At 37.4% G+C, this 8,210-nt stretch overlaps 2 long non-coding RNA genes across 2 annotated transcripts; one reads left to right on the top strand and one right to left on the bottom strand.

Annotated features, from left to right (window-relative positions):
- Window positions 1-421: 421 nt before the first annotated feature.
- LOC126764947 (uncharacterized) lies at window positions 422-4,100 on the bottom strand. The gene is made up of 3 exons (XR_007668144.1): window positions 3,503-4,100; window positions 2,439-3,431; window positions 422-2,165 (listed from the first exon to the last, which is right to left on the bottom strand). It is a non-coding gene; the product is annotated as an uncharacterized LOC126764947 (long non-coding RNA).
- An 828-nt stretch (window positions 4,101-4,928) lies between these two features.
- Window positions 4,929-7,497, top strand: LOC126765003 (uncharacterized). The gene is made up of 3 exons (XR_007668220.1): window positions 4,929-5,211; window positions 5,307-5,409; window positions 5,484-7,497. It is a non-coding gene; the product is annotated as an uncharacterized LOC126765003 (long non-coding RNA).
- The last annotated feature ends 713 nt before the right edge of the window (window positions 7,498-8,210 follow it).

Here is an 8,210-nt window from a genome sequence, read left to right as displayed (position 1 = left end):
TGATTTAAAATACTTTTACCATTTTAACCCTTGTGTTGCCACCCGGGTACCCGGGAACCCACCGCAGTGTATTTTGTTGAATAATATTTTTTCTAAAAAAGATAGGCTAAAATCCTCTTGGATCCCCATGGTTTAATCGATTATCTAGCGAATTGCCCATTATACATAGTTTAAATTGTTTTCTAACTTCGGAAATGTTACATTTTAAAATAAGAACCCGTCTCAGCCACCCGGGTACCCGGGTACCCCGATAGAAGTTCGTGTAATACATTACGATTATACTTTTATTTTATATCTAAAAGAAGTAAATAAGTATTTATATGCTAACTTTAACAAATTATGTTCATTTCTAATTATTTATTGATATTTCATTCAAAATTTTTCATTTTTTTTGTTCAAATTATTACTTATATTTCACTATGTAAAAAGCTAAAAATTCGTTTCATTTTTTTTTTTTTCATTTCATTCATTTTTTTAACTTCATGTCGCAAAATAATATTATTATTACTATTTTAAGAATTAATTAAAAAATTAAGAAAAATTAAAATTTAATTATTGCAATGTAAACATTTAGAAATGTTTACCGAATGCTGTTCGCATACGGGCTTATCGCACATTGCTAACTCTTCTGACAATTGTCGAAGAAAAAGTCTCCGTCTGTTCGTTTTCTTATGAAGCATGCTGTTATTTGCTGGATATTGAAAAAGAAAGCCAGCGGCCATCTACACGTTCGCCGTTGGGTGGAATACCTCGAACACATTTGATCCATGGTGTCAACTCCAGCTTTTGTTTGATTATAAAACAAAATCATTTCTTGTTTTTTGTGAGCTGCATCAGAAATTTCATAACCGTAGTGCATCGCACTAAGAAGTATTACAGCTTTGTTTTTCTTTGGAACGTATGAGCAGATAGTAGCTTTTTCATGAAATCCGAAAAGAGTTGACAGTACTTCTCTAGACCTTGACGGTTTCATTTCTTGAGGTATAAACGTCTTATTTTTTTTTCAATGTACCGACGATAGTAAGTTTCCAAGATAACAGAGTCTCCGCCAAAGGTAAAGTTGTGAAAAATCTGTCCGTGGTTATATTTCGGCAAGATCCTTTATAATCGCTGACCAGGTCTTTGACAACTCATTCAGCTTGATTGACTTCTCGAGTATTACCTTGTTTACCTGTATACAAAATCCCTTTCAGTGGATAAGCATTACTTGCATCGCACAACCAAAATACTTGCAGACCGTATTTAGCAGGCTTGGATGGCATATACTGAGTAAACTTAGTTCTTCCTCTGAAAGGGTAGAGCTGTTCGTCGATGGTCAAGTGTTCCGTTGGTCGATACAATGCAGCTAAGTTGGCATTCAGCATCTTCCATATATCTGAAATAAGAGCAGCTTTATCATTGGCTACTCGAGCCGGGCGTGTTGTATAATCATCGAAACGTATGAACCGTAAAAGCGACTGAAAGCGTATTCGTCCCATTGTTGCACGATATAACGGATAAGCATTTTTCTTCCACATTTTATTTACATGATCTGTGTTTGAGTTATTTGCACCAGCAGATATCAATACTCCAAAAAAGGAATACATCTTTGTCACTGTTACTTTTTTCCATACACGAGGTTCATTTTCTGGATGTTGTTTGTTGTAAACTCAATACACGGCTTCTGCTTTTTTATTCGTGCAGCGAACAATAATATCGACCATTTCCAACGTGATAATTTTTTTTAATGTTTGAGCGATTGACAACATTTCCGTACTCCTATGAGGTCCAGCTCTTTGCCTCACAATATTTCTAGCAGGAATCTGATGATTTGGGCGTGCGGTTTTATTCCATCTTTTGCTATAAATGTTGTACTTGTATTGGGTGGAACACTTGAACTGTCTGACCGACTATTAGAAGTCGATACAGCTACTTCATTGTCGTCGCCCTCTTCCTCATCGTCGTCATCATCCTCTTCTTCTTCACCCTCTGGAGCTTCACGATCACTTGTATCCTCTTCAATTTCAGCTGCTCCATCCTGTTCGTAATCTTCAGTATCTGACGCTTAAATACCGTCCGGAAACCAATCGTCGTCTTCGCTGTCTGACGGATCTTCACTGTCGATCGCGGCGTCAACGTCCTCATCCAATTTTCTGATATACTCCTCTTTTTGAGCCTCGCTCAATCTAAATAAAAATAAATTTGAGTTTTACAATAATATTACATTTTGAATAATATCAAATACATACGGTGGGTTTTAACAATATGAATACGAAAAATACGAATAAAATAATTTTTTTCGATGAGTGTGGGCTACATACAGTAATGTAAAATGTATTTTCGTATATTCTTGCTATAGCATCAAAAAATATTTTATTCATATTTTTCGCATTCAATTTTCGATAAAATTAAAAACCCATCGTGCTAACTAAATCGTGTATTTATTGTTTTTACGTTACCTCAAAAACTGCGATTTCGATAACTCCTCCATCCTTTTATTTATCTGACTTATATAAATAAAATACAATTACACGCTAAAGAACTATCCAAACAGCGATACGTCTGGCTTCTTCGAGTCAATAACAGAAACTGAACTATACAGCTTATATTCGTTTCACAGCATTCTCGAACGTTCCTGAAGTACAAACCAATTCAAAGAACGACCTGTTTCCCCACAACTCGAATTCCACGGAACTGGCCTTCGCAGAATCCAGAAATTTACATTAGAGCAGCGCGCGTTTTATTGCTGATTTAGGACTATGTAGGTGTCTGTACATAATTTATATGGTACTTTCAAGCAGAAATACCTTTCTAAGATGTCAGTAAATAGATCCTGATAGAATGCACTCAATTATTTTTACGTATAACGCACTTATACGCACCAATTTGCGTACGGGTACCCGGGTACCCTGGGCGGCAGACAGTGTGATTTTTTTGGGTGGCAACGCAAGGGTTAAGCAAATATTTTTTATTAACATTTCTTTATTTCCTCTTTATTAATATACAATTTCTAATGAATTAATACTAATTATAATAGTACTAATAATTATTATTAAGAAATCGATAGTAATAAATAATAATATTTTCTGAAAAAGATTAATTACTGTATCAAAATATGCCACCCTAGTCCTTTATCGATTATTATCTAAAAAACAAATAGAAATCACTATGAAATCATTAACGTATAACAAGTTATTTAAGTCGATTTTCGTTTGTTGTATATAATATGAAAATAAAACAAACATTTGTATTCGCGTAATTTTTCCACTACGCAGGCCACTTTAAACATAGAAAATACACATTTGTTTTCACACATTATATTTCACTGCACAAGCCGATTAAAAACATGAAGTAAACACCTATTATCTCATAATATCATGTGATAAAACTTATCCAACAATTTATATTTGCTGCTCCTGCTATAATTGTTGAAACTGCTGATATTTCCAATGCTAGAAAAAACAAATGAATTAATTATTTGCAAAATATTTTTAAAATATCACATAAAATTTCTCCAACTTACCTTTTTTAATTAGCGCGAATGACTTGCGTTTTTTAATCGTTTTTTTATTACCCTTTTTGGGATTTTCTTTTTGCCTTAATGATGATTATGTTTTCTTATTCGCACTCATTCTATAAGATCAAGAAATGAGATAACTTTTTTTCATCGTATCTAGGTTAAAAAAAAGCCCGAACAAGTGCGTTGGTGTTAGTGCATACAGAAAAAATATGTATTGTGTTGAAATGTCTGAGGGTAAATGTTCAGCGCAGTGGCTTTTCTGAAAGCATGGTCCAAATTTGTTGCGAAATATCTGGAAATTTTTGTTTTCAAATCTACTTCAACATGCGCACTATTTTTATATTGTTTGTAGGAAAAAACCATAAAAAATATTAGGATTATGCACGATATAAGCGCTATATATAGCACCACTGTTTGAAATTCAATTGGGTACTATTGATGCAACCAGTGATGGCTTTCGTAATATCGATACTTTCAATATTTGAGGCTGAACAAGAATTGATAAAATTGAGAAATATGTATGTTACAGAAAAAAATTTCATTCGTTACTTGATACACCCGATATTCGTACTTAATGGGAATGTTGAAAAATATAACCCACGTCGATATGACACCGGGGTGCTACTGGTCTTTGGTATCCAAGTGTTTTCTGCGCTAGCGGAAGAATGGGGTACCACGGCGACCTTAACTAAAATATATGTATGCTTTTATCGAGATAGTCTAATTCGAAATCGAAACTTTCCAATGTTACAGGCAAATAAATGTAATCTAAAGTTTTAAGGGAAAAGTAATAATGAATGATATTTTTTTCTTTTATGTATTTTTGATTTTTGTCGATTATCGTTCAGACTCGAATATCGAGAGTATCGTTAATTCGAAAACGATCAGTACACCTTATCAATACCCTGCAAGACGGAGGTAACAGATTGCACACAATAGAAACAATTCCAGCTGTTCACCAACACTGTTACATTTTGTGCAATTTTCGATTGAATGGGAGAAAGCATAAGTAAGAAAGAGAGAAACTATCGACTTTCTAGCTGATTGAAGTATCAATATGTTAACAAACAAAAGGCGATACACAATTTTTCAGAAAGAAGTATTAATAACTAAGCTGGGAAATGCGCAATAGTTTGGTTACTTATTTCTTATTTGATAAATATTTTAAATACGAATAATGCCTTTAAATATTTCTACACTCGTGGCCACGCAGAGCTTACCACTATACTTTTTTAGATTTGTAATAGGTCTTTTTGGTTCGTTCGGGATTTTCTTCAATTTTGTTTTTTGTTAAGTTTTTGGTAAGCAGAAGTAAACTAAATTATATTATCTCATCATAATTATAGTTTTTAATTTGTTATGTTTAATCAGTAAAACACAAAATTGCTTTTCTGTTCTTATACAAATGCGGCCGATTTGATTGCTTTTAAAGTATACCTCGACTAAACTTCGTAAAACTTAAAAATAAAATAAATTTCTGTACCACAAAAAGTACCGCTACAAGCTACAGTGTTGAGAAATATGCACAGCACTTGAAAATTTTGAGTGGTAAGCTTTGCGTGGCCACGAATGCGAAAATAGAAATCAAGGCAAATTTTTTTAACTAAAACTTTCTTTTTTGCTGATTAACAAGATGAGAAAGAATGTTTGAAGTAAGTTTACAAAAATGGCTGGACATTGCTAGTAGTGATATCACACGATATCTGTTTAAGGTTAGTAGCACTTAGTAGATACTTATGTACATTAGTAATAATAATAAAGCTAGACAAAAGAAGCTTAATAAAAATATTATCTTATTTTTTTACAGGTGCAGCGGCTTGGTGGTTATACGTTTAATCAAACCGCTGCCTTTGAAACTGCACAATGAAAGAGAAACTTTCCAATATCATCTATGACATCGAGATGGAACAGTGAGTAGCGTTGGAAACAGCTGTGCTTGTCACTAATAGCTTTCAACTAATATAATATTTTTTATTTACTACAGGTTGTGTGATAAAGGTTTTGATGTGCTAATCCCATCGCATTTAACAAACGTTGAAGGACAAGACATCGCTGGGTCAGTGTTTAACACCATACAAACGGGCGATATCGATATACTTGTATGACTGGAATTGTACAAGCATATCGTGCGCGTGTGGATGTTATTGAAAATGAAAAAATGTTACAGAAAAAAATTTAAAAATATTCTATTTTGCACAAATTTAAAAATCATCACGAAGATCCGCTACAACTAAAAGATTCGGTCGTTATTTTGGCTGAGATGGCAAAGGATCGCGATGGTTTTTGGATGTGTGTACGAAACAAGAAAATTAAGAAAAGTATTACCGTAACTTTCAAGGAGCTCACAACTTCTCTATTCGTACCTAACCATTCCAACCCTGAATTCTAAAATTAATCAACCTTTTATGTTTTGACAAGGAAAGGTTGTCGTCATTTGTTAAATATCTGAAACATTTGATATTTGCTTTTGTTCTCAGTAGGCTTATACAATGTGCAGACCGCAACTTAATCACACGATTTCGGCTGCTGACTAGTTTATCCCACTAATCTTAAAAATTTATAAAGATTTTGCCAAAATGACAGTTCGAAATCACTTCTTCGAAGTGATTCGAAACTGATCCACTCTAAATCTCTCGTTGCGACTCTGATTTTGCGCCATCTACTTCTCAGGAGGATGGAGTCATGTGTAGAAGTGGAGGATGGAGTCATGTGTAGAAGTTGGAGGATGGAGTCAAGTGTGGAAGTTCACGCAAGTGAGGAAAGTTCTCTGATCGCCATTCACTTGGGAGTGGCCAGAAACGATTCTTTTAAACATGGCTCAAGCAGCTCACTACTTCCGGTCTTTGACCAAGTATCCTCTGGGTAGCCTCAGAACATCCGTTCGAAAGCGAGCTAATATGAGAAGACGAAACATCCCCTACATAAGGTTGTGCGCTGGGTTTGGGACCCGCCACGTAAAAAAACACCCCCAATGAAAGGAAGCAACAAGGCTCGGATGAGAGACCCCCCTTTTGATGACGACCATGGCAAACAAGGAAAGGGACAAGGGACAAGGACAGAGACGAATAGGTCCTTGTGACATTTACTACAGTGGCCATATAAAGGAGCGGATGACTATCATTCACTACGGTGAATGAACGTCTAGCCACAATCCGCATCAAAGCGATGTTCTTCAACATATCGCTGATTTGCGCCCACGCCCCGACGGAAGAGAAGGACGATGTGATCAAAGATGCCTTCTATGAGCGCTTGGAGCGCCCTTATGAGAGCTGCTCCCGCCACGATGTCAAAATCGTGCTTGGCGACTTTAACGCCAAGTTGGGCAAAGAAGGTATCTTTGGCACTACGGTCGGTAAATTCAGCCTCCACGACGAAACTTCCCCAAATGGGTTGAGGCTGATTGACTTCGCCGGGGCCCGAAATATGGTTGTCTGTGGTACTAGTTTCCAGCACAAGAAGATACATCAAGCTACCTGGCTGTCTCCGGATCGAAAAGCCACCAACCAGATCGATCATGTTGTGATAGACGGAAGACACGTCTCCAGTGTTCTTGACGTGCGTACGCTCCGAGGTCCTAACATCGACTCGGACCACTTTCTTGTTGCAGCCAAGATTCGCACCCGCCTCTGTGCAGCAAAAAACGCACGTCAAAAAACACAAGGAAGGTTCGACGTCGAGAAGCTGCAATCACAAAAGACAGCCGAACGATTTGCTACTCGGCTTGCGGGATGGGATAGATATTGAGAGTTGAAGAGGGAAGCGAGACGCATTTGCAGACAGAAAAGAAAGAGGTTGAAATGCGTGAGTATGATGAGCTTGATAAGCTGGCCGACAGGGTTAATGCTCTAAAATTCTATGAAAAAATGCGGCGCCTTACAGAAGGTTTCAAAACCGGAGCATACTCTTGTATGACCCCCAAAGGTGATCTAGTCACCGATGCCCAGAGCATACTTAAATTATGGAGGGAACACTTCTCCAGCCTGCTGAATGGCAGTGAACGCACAACGATAGGAGAAGGCAAACCCGATTCCCTAATCGATGACGACGGAGCAGACGTTCCATTGCCCGTGAAAGGAGAATCGACACACACCACCTCTTCGTCGATTTCAAAGCTGCTTTCGGCAGCACGAAAAGGAGCTGCCTTTATGCCGCGGTGTCTGAATTTGGTATCCCCGCAAAACTAATACGGCTGTGTAAACTGACTTTGAGTAATACCAAAAGTTCCGTCAGGATCGGGAAGGACCTCTCCGAGGCGTTCGATACCAAACGAGGTTTCAGACGAGGCGACTCCCTATCCTACGACTTGGTATGATCGGCCTCAACACCCGCGCCGTTAGTTCTGCTTTCTCCAGGCTGGACAAGGAAGCACAGAAAATGTCATCAAACAAACAGTCGTCGCACTCGCGACTTGGCTCTCACGTCACTGTTGACAGTCATAACTTTGAAGTTGTAGATAATTTCGTCTATTTAGGAACGAGTATTAACACCACCAACAATGTCAGCCTGGAAATCCAACGCAGGATTGCTCTTGCCAACAGGTGCTACTTCGGACTGAGTAGGCAATTGAAAAGTAAAGTCCCCTCTCGATGAACAAAAACTAAACTCTATAAGTCGCTCATAATTCCCGTCCTGCTGTATGGTGCAGAGGCTTGGGCGATGACAACAACCGATGAGTCGACGTTACGAGTTTTCGAGAGAAAAATTCTGCGAA

The sequence above is a fragment of the Bactrocera neohumeralis genome, unplaced genomic scaffold (genome assembly GCF_024586455.1).
Source record: "Bactrocera neohumeralis isolate Rockhampton unplaced genomic scaffold, APGP_CSIRO_Bneo_wtdbg2-racon-allhic-juicebox.fasta_v2 cluster10, whole genome shotgun sequence".
Lineage (NCBI taxonomy): Eukaryota > Metazoa > Arthropoda > Insecta > Diptera > Tephritidae > Bactrocera > Bactrocera neohumeralis.
This window is presented reverse-complemented; position numbering and strand designations above follow the sequence as displayed.